General features: G+C 44.3%; 1 protein-coding gene across 5 annotated transcripts in view; it reads left to right on the forward strand.

Moving 5' to 3' along the window:
* The first annotated feature begins 293 nt into the window (after positions 1-293).
* TRAF2 (TNF receptor associated factor 2) overlaps positions 294-15559 on the forward strand; it is a 54006-nt gene continuing 38740 nt past the window's right edge. For 2 of the 5 annotated variants that reach the window (XM_075185391.1, XM_075185394.1), the window contains exon 1: positions 4115-4234. The gene's annotated coding sequence lies outside the window, so the exon portion shown is untranslated. Of the gene's footprint in view, positions 312-4112; positions 4235-15559 lie in introns of those variants that run through there. The other 3 variants (XM_075185393.1, XM_075185397.1, XM_075185396.1) reach the window with 3 other exon arrangements.

Genomic DNA, 15559 nt, shown 5'->3' on the forward strand with positions numbered 1-15559 from the left:
TTCACAAATACAAGGTTCTCCTTTCCCAACTCTGGGTATAAGACAATTGTATTTTGTTTATATGTCAGAATACGTGGATCTCAAAGATTTTCCTAGTGCCTGGAAACCCCCCTCCCAGCCTAGGGCACTGTATGCTTGAGGTGGCTGAACCGTGTCCACGTGACCAACCATTTTACAACTTGTATGCAGACTGTTTCTGTCTGCACTGTTCTCAGCTCTTTCCTTCTGTGTCTCCTGCTCCTTTCTCCCACACTGCAAGCCTTGTCTTGTGTGCTGCAGCAGGACACAAGATACAGCACTGAATGAAGAAGGTAAGTGTGTTCTCATGTAGGCGTGCTTTTAATGTCAGTGGGGGGATTTAATGCAATAGTGCAAAAGTACCTTTGTAAACATAGGCTTGGAGGGGCTTTTAATAAAAGTGTGTGTGAGGGGGGAAAGTAATTTTAATGTAAGTGTGTGTGTGTGGGGGGGGGGGGGGGTTATGTGATGTCGGTGGGGTGTAATATGTTAATTTCATAGTAGGTTGAAAGCGGGAGCTTTTAAGTTATTGGTGGGGTGAAGGTGGAGCTTTATCCTGACGGTAGGGACAGTTGGGAGGTATGTCCCGTTTCACACGGCTGCGCTCGTGAAGGGGGAGCTGCGTGCACCTAACAGTAGTGTACGCAGCGTTGCCCGTGTATATTATGGGGATAGGAAGAGTTGGAGAGCAACCAAGCACTGTCTTAAATTATAGCCATGCCCTCCATGCATGCTGGTCACACCCACTGGTGGCGTGGTGTGGAAACCGCTCTCTACAGATCCTTTGTTTGCCCCTGAGACAAGTGGGCTCTATGTAACGGCATACTTGCCGACTTCTTGATGTGCCCCTCCGGGAATTTCTAGACATACCGGGAGAGTTGGCAGGCAAGCACATGTAACGGACCACCATCTGTTGATTCCCATCAACAAATTTGTGGGCCAACGGGATTTAACTCTTGCAAAACTACCAATACAGAAGTGGATGTCGCTCAATTAATTTATATTTAATGCAAAAGTACAAATAATTCAAAATGATAAAATACTGTGACTACCCATTTTTCCACCTGGTTTCATGCCCTAGCCCAGTGGTCAGGGAACAGGGGTAAATTACCCCAAATGGGGTAAAAATTTAATTCCTGGGGGTAATGCTGCGATTCACATGCTGTCAGTTGGATTGTAGACCCCTTTACATGTGAAATTGCTGTTGTACCAGAAGAGCCTGAAGGGTTGGCAGAGGCACTTCCTGAGCTTTGATGCAATAATGAAGCACGTATTGCATTTGAAAACAAAGCAGATCTGTCATATATTTGGATGTCAACACCTGCAAAGGCATCAAAATTGCACACGAGGAGGCAGTCAAAAAGCTCCTGCCTTTTGCAACAACCTACCTTTGCGAAAAAGGATTTTCCACTCTAACGAACATAAAAACAAAGCAGAGAAATGATTGGACGCTGAAGACTGTATCCAAATTGCTCTGACATCAAAATGCCCCAATATTGATGCTCTCGTATCAAAAATGCAGCAACAAAATTTCTCCAAAACCTGAAGTTTTGAAGTTGAAGCTTTCAAAGAAATTTTGAATAGATTCAATAAAATTTTGAATTCCAATAATTAATAATATATGATTGCCTTACTTTCAAATCAAGGGGGTAACGTCGGCGTATCTAAATATATTTGGGGGTAAAAGGTAAAAAAAAGTTCCCTGACCCCCTGCCCTAGCCAATGTTGGGCCAGGCTAAATACAATTGCAATTTGTGTAAGTGACCCCATTTAGTGTTAATCTAATGTTACATCAGTGAAGCTTGATTTAATCCTTGAATGATAAGTCAGCGGTTCCCAAAGTGTGCGTCGCGGCACCGGAAAGCCATAGAAAAAACAGAGAACACAAAAATTTACCAATCCGCGCGGCTCCGGGACCCAGCATCCTCCTCTCTCCCGCAGCTTGTCACTGAATGTCGATATTCAGTGACAAGCTGCGTGAGAGAGGAGGATGCTGGGTTTTTTCTGTGGCTGGCGCGCAGCAGAGGGGGCAGAGTGAGAGGGAGCGTGACAGAGGAGGGGGACAGCGTGAGAGGGGGCAGAAGAGGGGGACAGCATGAGAGAGGGCAGAGGAGGAACAGCGTGAGAGGGGGCAGAGGAGGGGGACAGCGTGAGAGGGGGCAGAAGAGGGGGACAGCGTGAGAGGGCAGAGGAGGGGGCAGCGTGAGAGGGCAGAGGGGGCAGCATGAGAGGGCAAAGGGGGCAGCGTGAGAGAGGGCAGAGGGACTGGATGCAGAGGGGGCAGTGTGTCTGGATGCAGAGGGGGCAGTGTGTCTGGATGCAGAGGGGGCAGTGTGTCTGGATGCAGAGGGGGCAGAGTGTCTGGATGCAGAGGGGGCAGAGTGTCTGGATGCAGAGGGGGCAGAGTGTCTAGATGCAGGGGGGCAGAGTGTCTGGGGGCAGAGTGTCTGGATGCAGAGGGAGCAGAGTGTCTGGATGCAGGGGGGCAGAGGGTCTGGATGCAGAGGGGGAAGAGGTTCTGAATGCAGAGGGGGAAGAGGGTCTGAATGCAGTGGGGGCAGTGTGTCTGGATGCAGAGGGGGCAGAGTGTCTGGATGCAGAGGGGGCAGATTGTCTAGATGCAGGGGGGCAGTGTGTCTGGATGCAGAGGGGGAAGAGGGTCTGAATGCAGAGGGGGAAGAGGGTCTGAATGCAGTGGGGGCAGTGTGTCTGGATGCAGAGGGGGCAGAGTGTCTAGATGCAGGGAGGCAGAGTGTCTGGATGCAGAGGGAGCAGAGTGTCTGGATGCAGGGGGGGCAGAGTGTCTGGATGCAGAGGGGACAGAGTGTCTGAATGCAGAGGGGGAAGAGGGTCTGAATGCAGAGGGGGAAGAGGGTCTGAATGCAGTGGGGGCAGTGTGTCTGGATGCAGAGGGGGCAGAGTGTCTGGATGCAGAGGGGGCAGAGTGTCTAGATGCAGGGGGGCAGAGTGTCTGGGGCAGAGTGTCTGGATGCAGAGGGAGCAGAGTGTCTGGATGCAGGGGGGCAGAGTGTCTGAATGCAGAGGGGGAAGAGGGTCTGAATGCAGTGTAGGGAGAGTGTCTGGATGCAGAGGGGGCAGTGTGTCTGGATGCAGAGAGGGCAGAGTGTCTGGATGCAGAGGGGGCAGGTGTCTGGATGCAGAGGGGAAAGAGTGTCTGTATGCAGAGGGGGCAGTGTTTCTGGATGCAGCGGGGCCAGTGTGTCTGAATGCAGAGGGGGCAGTGTGTCTGGATGCAGAGGGGGCAGAGTGTGGATGCAGAGGGGGCAGGTGTCTGGATGCAGAGGGGGAAGAGTGACTGGATGCAGAGGGGACAGAGTGTTTGGATGCAGAGGGGGCAGAGTGTCTGGATGCAGAGGGGGAAGAGTGTCTGGATGCAGAGGGGGCAGTGTTTCTGGATGCAGAGGGGGCAGAGTGTCTGAATGCAGAGGGGGCAGTGTGTCTGGATGCAGAGGGGGCAGAGTGTCTGGATGCAGAGGGGGCAGGTGTCTGGATGCAGAGGGGGAAGAGTGACTGGATGCAGAGGGGACAGAGTGTTTGGATGCAGAGGGGGCAGAGTGTTTAGATGCAGAGGGGGCAGACTGTCTGGATGCAGAGGGGGCAGAGTGTCTAGATGCAGAGGGGGCAGAGTGTTTGGATGCAGAGGGGGCAGAGTGTCTGGATGTAGAGGGGGCAGAGTGTCTGGATGCAGAGGGGGCAGAGTGTCTGGGGGCAGAAGGGGCAGAGTGACTGGATGCAGAGGGGGCAGAGTGTCTGGATTCAGAGGGGGCAGAGTGACTGGATGCAGAGGGGGCAGAGTGTCTGGGGGCAGAGGGGGCAGAGTGACTGGATGCAGAGGGGGCAGAGTGTCTGGATGCAGAGGGGTAATTATTGCATACAACTAAATAAGTATTTTTGTCCTGACCTAAATACTTATTACAATTTTTTGACCCAACCACTTCTAAAACAGGACTGCTCAGTAATTATTTTGGAGGAGTGCCTTGAGAAAAATTATGGAGACTCTAAGGGGGCCGCAAACTGCAAAAGTTTGGGAACACTGTGATAAGTAGTGAATAGTGAACTTCAACCTCCCCTTCCTGGGTAGAGTTAAGGACTGTAGTATGTGACACGCCTCCATAATCAGCATATCGTAAAGGGAGTGAGTCTATTTTTGGAAGAACAGATATATCAGGCTCGGAAGAAGCAGTCTACAGTCTCGGTAAGTCTATAAAGCTGGACATAGGGTCCCTACGTGCGGGAAGGCCCGCGGCGCCTCGGGGTGGTAGTGAGCGGCATCCCGGGGGAGGTGCGGGTACGGGCTGAGGAGAGGGCGCAGGCTCTAAGGCCTGGTACGTACTTTGTCCCTCTATCCCCGGGAGACAGGACGTGGAGAGTAACTATGAGCATTGCGGTCTTTAGACGTCATGTTACACTGTAACACATAGGTCGGGGTGACATGGCAGCATTTGGTACATAGAGGTAACATATGGCAATGATGATACTTGGTAAATATTGTGTAACTTTACACATGAGGAAGTGAAGCTTCATGTTGCACAAGGACACGTCGACTTTCATTTGAATTGAGCTGAGTTGGTGATGCCAATAATGATTATCTCAGCAGGGGTCATGTGTAATGTGTAGTTTGCAGGTATAATTATTACAGCCCTTAACTGACATTTGCTGCGTGTTTTTGGCAGTCATTTCATAAGTCTTTGTTATGAGCTCTGCCTTTCATTAAAATATCTATAGCTTATGCATGCACTTACTGTACAAGTAGTACAGCTGGCTAATGTTATGCATATGACCTGCAGTGTAAATACTTGTGTGGTGCTAGGAATGGCAGTGCCCCAGGGCTTCTTCATTCTTAAATATAACTTCATCTAGATGTGATTCTGGGACACTATAACCTCTCCTGTGCTTGAGTGTGTGTTAGGATTTGTAAATCTTGTTTTGTAGACTTATTAGCAACAGGGGTGAGCACATGCTATGGGTTCCCAGCATGTAGACCCTGCAAATTGTTCTGCTCCTGAACTGACAACTTACATTGGAGACACCTGGACTGGGCTCTTTCATTGATGAGAAGGATGTTTTAAACAACCAATTAAATTCTCCAGCCCAGATGACTGCAACAGTAGTTTAAGTTTGGGAGCAGAGCAGTTTGTACCAGGTGGATATGGTCAGGTTTGGAGGGTCTGAACACTAGGCATCATATGGGGGCAAGTTATACTGGAAGGTCACTGGATGAATGGTCATCATATTCAGCCTCCAGAGGACCTCCTTTTTCTAAATGTTTGTATAGCAGCCCCCAACATGAATAATGGTAGCAGCCTGTTGTAACCATATTGGCAGTATTTGTTTTACACACATAATGGTTTGATAGCAGTGTAAGTGACTACGGGGCCACACAGGGATATCCTTTGCAAATTTGGTGATGTGTGATATCCATTGTGGACCCCCATCCCACTGTATGGCTGTTTCCCACAACCGTTTTTGTCTTTCCTTCTCTCACTTTTTTCTATTCTCCATCTTCAGTTAAAGTTAAACTGTGGAATATTATTTCCCTTTCCTTCTCTTCTTCTTCAGTTTAAATGTATTTTTCTTTTAATTTATGGGCACACTCCTTTGCTCCTCTGTTATTTTTCTTTTCTTCTTCTATCTCTTGCTCTGTTCTATATTGTCCTCGTAACAGCTCTTAGTGCTAAACAGCTCACTGAATTGATTTTCCTTGGCTCCATGTTATTCTACTCTTCTCTCCCCCACATTGTGTTCTATAGATGCAAATTTTAGACCACTACACTTAAAGGGCCCTGCAAGTATGTAATTATTCTCGCAATGTTTCTCATTGGACAGTGTGTTTTTACTTTGTTTGCAATAGAATTCTTGGTGTGCGTGTGTTCCTTTTTGGTTAATTTGAACACATTAGGTGGGATTTGCAGGAACAGGTTTGTAAGCCATAAAATATCAAAGAAAACTGAATGCTTCGTGGATACATACATAAAAATTTCAGTCCACACTCGGAACATTTTAAAAGTCGTTATTTGAGAATACTCGCTCTGCCTGTAATTGTAATTATTTTTGTTTCCTGATACTTCCTGTTTCCGCATCCTGCTAACTGTTGTATTTTCAGAGAAGTTAAATTAAAACCCCACTTCTCCCCTCTCCGATTCCCACATTGCATGTAGCAGCAACTGCTGTAACTTGGCACCTGTTCACTATGTAAATAATGCACTACAGGGACTTTCCATCATTCATTGTATAGCTCATTCATTTGAGGAATGGAATGGAATGGCATGGCATGGCATGGGGGTTTATGTGTGTGACATGTTAGACACTCATGAGATTTTTTGTTCTGTCATACATGTGATATAGAAAACTCTTGAACATAAAGCTCACACGATTTAGCTTGAATTAGCCAAGGGCAGACTAAATTATGCATATTAATCGGGAGTCAGGCAGATCTAATGCTTGCCCACACAAGCTGCGATATTGGGCAATTGTCCCAATATTGCAGCATACAGCCTCCCCTTCCCCATCAAAAAACCATTACCGACAATGAATGAATGGCAGAACGTGCACAATGCTGATTAGTGCTATACTTTGCTATCACTAGGTAAAGCAAACAGTTAATTATCTGCGGTAAGCAATAAAAGCAACTGTGCGAACCTCCTTTATATGAGAACCTACACCTCTTCAATTTAACTAGTTTAAAGTTTAAATATTTGGAATTTCTTTGTTTTTTTTAACTGCAGGTGATTTGCATTTGTTGCTCTGAGCGATCGAGGATACTCCAGTTTAGCTGTTACATAGGAGTATGCTTCCTAAATTGGGAACATAGTCCCATTTAAAGCAGCAATCCCACTTTGAAGATTTTCTTTTTGCCTTTAAATTGCAAGCTAATGACTTGTTAAGCATGCATCTGATCTTTCTTAACTATCCTCCTATAAGTTATTAACACATTTTCAAAGGCTCTCAGCTTGGCAAACAAATATGCTTGCCAAACACAGATATGATCAATCTGCTACACAGGTTTACAGCTCTCAGTATGTTATCTGGTGGTTGAGGGGGGGAGAAGGAGTTTGTCACAGTGCAGACAGAGCTCAGAGTGGTGTTCCAAACATTCACTGCTCACTACATAATGTGTCATGTGACTGTGGTTGCCATGGTAGTCCAGAATAGCAGAATTGGAGAAAGAAAAAAGGCTAAGAAATATTGTAAATACAAACTTTCATCTTGGAACCAGCCACAGTGACTTATACAGGCCACTTGTTGACCACCAATGCTGCATATGCAAAAAGTTTTTGGGGTATGTGTGTGGTGCATTCATCTCGGTATACTTTATACGCCAGGACAAAGAAAGAGTTCCTTTCTATGTATGTGTGTGCATGTGCCTCAAGCCACCAGCAACATACTTAACTGAATCTATGTATTGAATTGATTGAGAGCAACTGACCGTATCGTCCAACCGGTATTTCATGTCCTATGCAAACATTACTCTCCTTTGTTATCTGTAAACTTGAAGAGTATGAGGTGCGTCTGGCAATTTAGTTTACCAGCACTGCTGTGTGAGTAGATCTGGAACAATCATGTCTTCCAGATTAAATCGCGTTTGTCCGGTTTTGAAAATCTGATCTGCAGATGGACTGCCTGAGTTCACGTCTGGTCATTGACCATCCAAAATGTACAATTCTCCTTGCAAGTCATCCTAAATCCCAGTTAAACATTCCATGTATATGTGCAAATGAGCAACTGAACGGGCACTCTGCCAAAGTGTACTGTAAGAAATCTAAAGAAAATTAATGACTGAAAATATTATAGCGCTTAAAAGAAGAATACAACACTGCTATTGGTATTTTGTGCTGATGAACTTGTGCAGGAAAGAGGAAGTGGGTAATGAGATTGTGAACTGTTCCTTTGGTTCACAGGGTTCTATTTGACTTGTGACTGTTAATTTACTGATGAGTGTTTTTATAGAAGGGTGTAATAAGTCATCAATGATTGGAAAGGAGTATATGAGTCTAGTTTTAGCTAGAAAAACCATAAGGACATCAGCTGTTTATGTGAAAACAGTGTAATAGCTAACGTAGAAGCTTATAGGTTGATAAGTGGATGACTAGTATTCTGTACAAGTAAATCTTTAGTATTTTATGTGAGTATCTTGTAACTCATACTGCCGCCCCGGATATATCCCGGGTAGTTAACCGGGATATTGCCGGGGCACAGAGCAGTAAAGATAACAAGATTCCCGGGTCGGGCGAGTTCATACTGCACCTGCCCGACCCGGGTTTTAGAAAAAAAAAAGTGTTAAAAAAGATTCTAATTAATAAAAAATACATAAGAAATGTTTACTTAACTTATTTTCAGCCAGCTGTGTCTCCGGTGCGTTGCAGGCTGTCAGGGGGACCTCTGGGTACTAAAATGACGTAATTTCTAGTCCATTAGAAATTACATCATTTTAGTACCCAGAGGTCCCCCTGACAGCCTGCAACGCACCGGAGACACCACTGGCTGAAAATAAGTTAAGTAAACATTTCTTATGTATTTTTTTATTAAGTAAAAAAAAAAAGATTTTAATTAACATTTTTTTTTTTTTTTACAGTATGAATGGTGAGACCCGGGAATTACACGGGTTGCACCATTCATACTGCAGGCTAGCGGGGTCCAACACGGGAATTACCCCTCGCAAAATCCCGGGTCTAAGTCCTGGGATTTTAGACCCGGGATTTTGTGGTTGGACTATTCATACTGCACCAAGACCCGGGTTTTCCAGCGTGCCTCTGCAAAAAACCCGGGTTTTTGGTGCAGTATGAATGGGGTATAAGAGGTCCCCATGCTGTATGAAATACAAATCAACAGTGGCGATGTGCTTTGGTACGATAAAACATGATGGTTGGAGCGCACACACTCGCAATATCTGACCAAAGAGTTGTGAATCATCTGATCTGCACGATACTTGCATAGATGTATACGCAGCTGGTGCCACACAATGCAACTTTTTCTTGCTCCGATACAGAACTTTAACCTAGATAAACAGTGTCATGTTATGTATAAACAAGTACATCTTGTACTCTAAACATTTTCCTAGGACACCAGTGGTCTAGTTTCGTTTAGTTCTCTTTCTGAATCAAGGTTATCATTACGAGAAATGGAAACTTGGAACCTTTTAATACTGTTACTTTTAAATAGAAATCCTGTCTTGTAATTACACAATAATGAATGCCAGTATGAACATATGTCACTAATGCTTTAATTTATTATTTTGAATCTTCATATGGCGCCCCACGGTTTCTGCAGCGCCATACAAACGAACAGTGGCCCATAGAGGGTGTACTAGTACAGAGCAGGATGATTAAAACCAAGACTCCAATAACTCAATATATAGCTAGTACAGTGATGGAAATGGAATTGAGACAGGAGGGAAGAGGGCCCTGCTCGTAAGAGCTTTCATCCTAAAGGGGGGGGGGGCAGAATGCAGGCACGAGAGGAGTCGGTGGAAAGTGATCAGATGCAAGAGGAGCATGAATAGGAAAGAGGGAGGTGAGGAGAAGAACGATGGAGAAGGTTAGGTTGATGGCTGGTAGGCTTTGTCAAATTTAACGTATGCTATCTGTGGATTGATGCTGAGCTTATACACAATGAAAGGAAATCTTCCTACATGCATGCATTACGATCAATCGGAGAACAGAATATACACAGCACCATCTCTTCTGTATAGAATCTGCTCTGTTTAATGCATACCAGGTTACACATTTTTATAGTGCTTCTGAAGAACTGGATGATGTGCAAAAACAGTTGATGTGTCACAAGTTCAGTTTACCGACAACCCTGTGGTTGTGCTTATGATGCAATTTTCCAAGGAGTTTGAAGGTAGCACGTTATTTGTAATAAGCTACTTCTACAAATGCCATCTTTACTTCCGCTTCTAACATCCTCTGCAAAACTTCTTGCAAATTCTAAAATATACATATATCCCTGAGCATATTAAAATGTGAAGCATTCTTAAAGGTACACTACATTTCATATAAAATACATTGTCATTCCCTTCTTTTGATTCACCTTTTACTCTAGAAGCTCTAAACTATACCCTGCCTGTAGTCCTATTTGGCTCCTGTGTAGACCCTACTTCACAATATAATTCCCTAAAGGTTTTTATACAATAGAATCTTTTAGATTCTTTCAGGCCTAGTGGCTGTACCAAGTAGAACCTCACCCTAACTATGAATTTCATGGGAAAGCAAAAATGAAAGAGAAGGAGGAAATACAGTGTGCTCGGCAAGTGTTATGTCACTTGTTTCACAATAGGAGGGATTGTCCATTGTGCTATATTTCTTCATTTGGGTAGGTTCCATCATCAGTAATAGTCATGTGGACTCAATGAAAGAGGTTCTTGGCATCTGTATTGTTCACAAATGGAAGTGGTGCTTTGGGGTTCCACACAAAGCACATATCATTAGCGGGGTGTGGTAGCTTTAATGTTTCTGAAAGACAAACACTTGGCTATTAACACACACTCTCACTCACACACTCTCTCTCTCTCTCTCCTTGAAATACAAAATGTATCAGATTTGATGTCCATACCCTTGAACCAATTGGTCAGGTTCAGTCATATAAACCATCCTTCTGGATAAGCATCTCTGGTGTGTTCCTTTTAATAAATTGATATTTCATGTTTGTTTCTTATAAGTGTTCATCAATTATTTACTCTAGGTCATCTGTGTCATTAATGAAAAAGTTGCAACACTGAGCTCTTTTTTAGTGGGGCTCTGGCACCATCGGATACACCTTTCTTCAGGAGGGTGTCCACAATACTCACAAATACATTTCTGTATTGGGGGTAAACGCCTACGGTCATGGGTTCCTCTTTCCTTTATGTGTTTGAGTTGAACTTTTCATATTGGAATTTTCCTCATTATGTATAATATTCTCTCCACCACTATTGGCGTGCGTATGTTTTTTATTTATTTTTTCAGACCTGGCTTCCTTTTGTAGACTGATAAGCACCTACAGCCCACAACAAAAGAAAATAATTTGCAATAAATATACCTCCTGCTAATATCATTGGGTTAAAAGTTGCACACCTTTTTAATTTGACATTTAGAGGGGGTAAGCAAAGCCACCTCGTACTTAGTGAGCCTGGCTGAGGACAAGTGGTTTGTCTGTGCCTGGCTGAGAACTTGTGTCACTGAATGTGGTACCTGTATAATAAGTTCATGTCCTAACAGCATGGAGCTTTTTTTTTCCATCAGTTGTGCAGTCGTGGCTACTGATTTAATGCACATTGGTGCTGCCCTGATTACAGGGTCTAACTGCATAGAGTAAATATGCTAAGGGACGTTCTTTCCCTCCAGGTGCTTGTGTGAGCACTCCCTGGGCATGTCCCTGTGTTTCATAACAAAACGGATTAACCAACTTGTTAAAATCTGGCAAAGCCAGTGCTGGTGCTGAGGTTACATCAGTTTTCATTTGGTTAAACATTTGTTCCTGCTCATTGAAGAGTGCAAATGACTTGCTATCGTCCAGAAATGCCAATGCAGTAGCACGGATCATAGCTCATAAAGTCTTAAGTCTTATTTCTAAAACACAATCGTCATGCTTAGCAGAGTCTATATCACGTACATTTTTCTAGTGTTTACTTATGTTTGTTGTGGCTGTGGACTCGCACAACCCAAAACATATTGCATCCTTCTACTCTTTGAGAGTTGGATAAATTCAATCTGAATTACCTAAAGGGTCTCTCTCTGTAGCTGGAAGGTGTGTTGGTTTCTGTGGGAACAGTGCATCCTGCAAACAGGTTAAACCACTAGCAGAAATTTGCAGCTAGTGTAAAGAATCTTTGAGCATACCAATAGGCCATAATTAATTGAGCTTTAGCAGACCTTGGGGTAAATGTATCAAGCTGAGAGTTTGCCGGTGGGTTTGAAAAGTGGAGATGTTGCATATAGCAACCAATAAGATTCTAGCTGTCATTTTGTAGAATGCACTAAATAAATGACAGCTAGAATCTGATTGGTTTTTCAAACTCGCCGGAAAACTCTCAGCTTAAAACATTTACCCCCTTGTGTTAAACCAAGACTAAGCTGTGCCAAAACAGGCTGCAAACTTATTTTTTTTTTTTGGGTGCGACAAGCTTTCCATCATTACTGCTTCACAAACCTGTGTGGACAGGTTCACATCCTCCCTGCTTGCCAGGAGAACTTCTGTGAAGAACAAACTTTTTGCATAGAGATTAACATTTGTTCAATCGGGATTACAGTAACTGTCGCTAATTAACGTTTGTGTTCTTCAATCCTTTTTCTGCTGCTGACTTCACTACTTTGCCAGCTCTGGTATTAAACAATTTGCCAATTCATGTGTGTCCACCCCCTATCACTGTGTTTCCCTCACTCTCCTGTAAACACATATTTCTTTATGTCCATAGGCGTTCCTGGAAGATCAGATTCTGTAGTATAGGTATTTCCCCTTGTAAAATACCTTTTTTTTTTTTATTGAGGTATAAAATACATTGTATATCTGAGTGGGTAAAACTTTATGCACTCAATATAAAGCAAACGCCGCTTCAAAGAAAATAAATCCTCTCTAGGTTAAGTCTTCCTACATGCACATTCTATAAATCTGTTCTCTATTACACCTTACATGTCTATTATACTTTGGGGAGTGGTGCATTCCACTATAAGAACACCACATTCTAAAGTCTGCAAAGTCCATTCGAGGGTTTGTGAAAGTCTGCAAAGCATATGAACTCTGCAACCTGCTCCGTCAACTGTTTACTTCAGGTGTTCTTGTTCTTTATTTGTAGGGTGCCACAAAGGGTCCGCAGTACCGTACAGCGAGCATACAACAAAACAGTATGCAGCATTACAGGACAATACAATATAGACATCACATTGCCATGCACAACAAAGCGAGGAATGGCTGTACACTGTGGTGTATAACAACTCGCTATAACTAGAAGAAGAAAGCAAGAGGGGTGGGGGTCTAATTAGGAGGCAAATCGGCGCAAGCTGAGCCAGTGTCCAGGAATGTGGGTGCAGCTAATGGGATTAGTCACTGATGGGAAGTAAGAAAACAAGGGAGATGCGGAACCCAAGGACTGAGAGCACCGGGAGGAGGTGCAAAACATAACTAGTGTGCAGAAAGTATGGGCAACGAAAGGAGGACACGAAGGAAGAGGGCCCTGCTAGCAAGCGCTTACAGCCTACTGGGGAAGAGACAAACAAACTGGGTTACACATAGGGTCAATGGAAGGGGTACTAGAAATCAATGTGTAGGTTTGAAGCAAGAGTGGGTAACATGGAGAGAGGATGATGAATAAGGTTAAGGAATACTTCATGTTACACGAACAGGTGAGATAATAGAGGACAGGAGAGTGGTACGGTGGGATAGAAGGCTATAATGAACAGGTGGGTTTTTAGGTAGTGTTTAAATCTTTGTGGGCTCGTGGATAGTTCTGATCGAAGGAGTGGGATCATTCCGGGGGGGCAGCACGGGAGACGTCTTGGATGCGGGAGTAAGACATCTGCTCCCTTTCTCAGCAGACTGTGCCACACAATAACCGCAAGTTATACCTGCTTATATGTAGAGAAAATGGTTGCGTCCCATTGGCTCACAGCCTTGGTCATAGGTCACTCATTTACCTTTATGCAACAATAAGTGCGGAACCTGGGATAGGAGATTGTGTTATTAAAAGAATGTGGGTGGTAATTGAGTCTGAGTTTCTGATGTTCGATTGGCTGACTACATAACGGGCTGCATCTGCTGTTACATTTCACCAAAAATATACTTTTACATTGCCTAGCTGGACAGCAGAAGAGAATAGTCATGGTTATTTTCATCATCATCGTCACTGCTTGTATAGCACCACAGATTCCGTAGCGCTTGACATAAATGACACCTGAAAACTGTAAGCGAATAACAGAACAAGACACAGGCATACAGCAAATTCTGCATCATTCGCGACAAGGGGCAAACAAGGTAGATGGATGGTGGACATACCTGAGACATGAGGTTGAGAGGACCCTGCCCCTGAGACTTTACAATCTTGGGGAGGGGACGAGATAGAAGGAACAAGTAGGACAGGTATGTTTGGACCTGGTGATGAAAGTGTGTGGAGGAGAAGAGGAGATTTGTGAGCGAAGTAGAGACATAGTGTGGGAGCCAGTTAAGGTACTAAGCATATGGTTATTACGGTGTGGTGCCGGGGAGGAGAGTACAGAGGGATTACAGGCAGAGAGATATAGGTAGGGCAGTGGACATGGTGCTCTGTAAGACTGAGCAGGTGGTAGTAGGTCGCTGCATCACTGGAGGTGGTCATGGTGGTAGAAGACCCAAGTCTCCTAATAGGCACTGACAGATTCACCAGGCTATGGTTGAATGGAGTTTGATTCCATGTCAGACGCAAGGACACTCCGACCCCGCGATGTTGATTGGTCCATGCTGGGATGTGACGGCAGAAGAGAATCAAGACAGAAGTTTCTTCTCCTCTGGCCGACTGGATCCAGGGTAGCCCAATGCTTCAGGGGATGGATCAAGGTTACAGAGCTTCACAGCATACAGCATGGCCACCACCGGTCCGCAACACCGCAGAGTCACTCCGATGTGGCTGATCGAATTCTCGAGGTCACCGAAATGGGAAAGTTGGATAACCAGTGTTGAGGCCTGTGAGCCAGTTATTTTCTACACTATTGGCTACAAGAACATTTTTGTCTTGTTTGTAGTACACCTAAGCATTATGGAGTGCCGACCACTGAATGTGATGGTATTCAGCTGGCACTGCTTTGAATAGGCCATGGGTGGTCATCAATGCTGTAGATAGCTCTATGTGATGTCTACGAGTAGCTCATGACCAACCCGATTCTTGCACACTTGTATCTTGTAACCAATGACTCTGTGTACTAATGTTACGATTGTAAACTGCCACTTCTGTGTGTACTGTATCTATGTCTGATGTTACGATTGTAAACTGCCACTTCTGTGTGTACTGTATCTATGTCTGATGTTACGATTGTAAACTGCCACTTCTGTGTGTACTGTATCTATGTCTGATGTTACGATTGTAAACTGCCACTTCTTTGTGCACTATATCCATGTATGATATCACGACTGTGAGTTACACCCACTTATTGTATTCCTGTATAAATTGTCAGGCACTGCTGTTGGTACAGATAATTCTGGATAGAATGCTCAACGCCGGGTACTAGCCATCTCCGTGCACTATAATGGTGGTACTTTTGAACTTAATTTTATTTTTGTGCTTTGCACCCACAACCTGATCAGACAGCCTCTTAGTAAACAATTTTAGTATCGAGAGTTGCACAGCAGTTTCATCTTTTTTTTCTTCCACCACACCCCCCCCCTCCCTCCACTGGGATATTTTATCTTTTATCTGCACTATGTGCTTTTTGTTACCCCCTAGATCAAGGAGAGTGTGCCGCAGGCAAAGGAGGTAACAGACAACAGTTAAACATGACTAAAGCCCACTGTATGAGGAAGAGAGCACCCGAGGACATCTATACGTAGTCAGTAAGGTTATATCAAACCACAATGGTTC

This window comes from Mixophyes fleayi, chromosome 9 (assembly GCF_038048845.1).
Source record: "Mixophyes fleayi isolate aMixFle1 chromosome 9, aMixFle1.hap1, whole genome shotgun sequence".
In the NCBI taxonomy this organism is placed as follows: Eukaryota; Metazoa; Chordata; class Amphibia; order Anura; family Limnodynastidae; genus Mixophyes; species Mixophyes fleayi.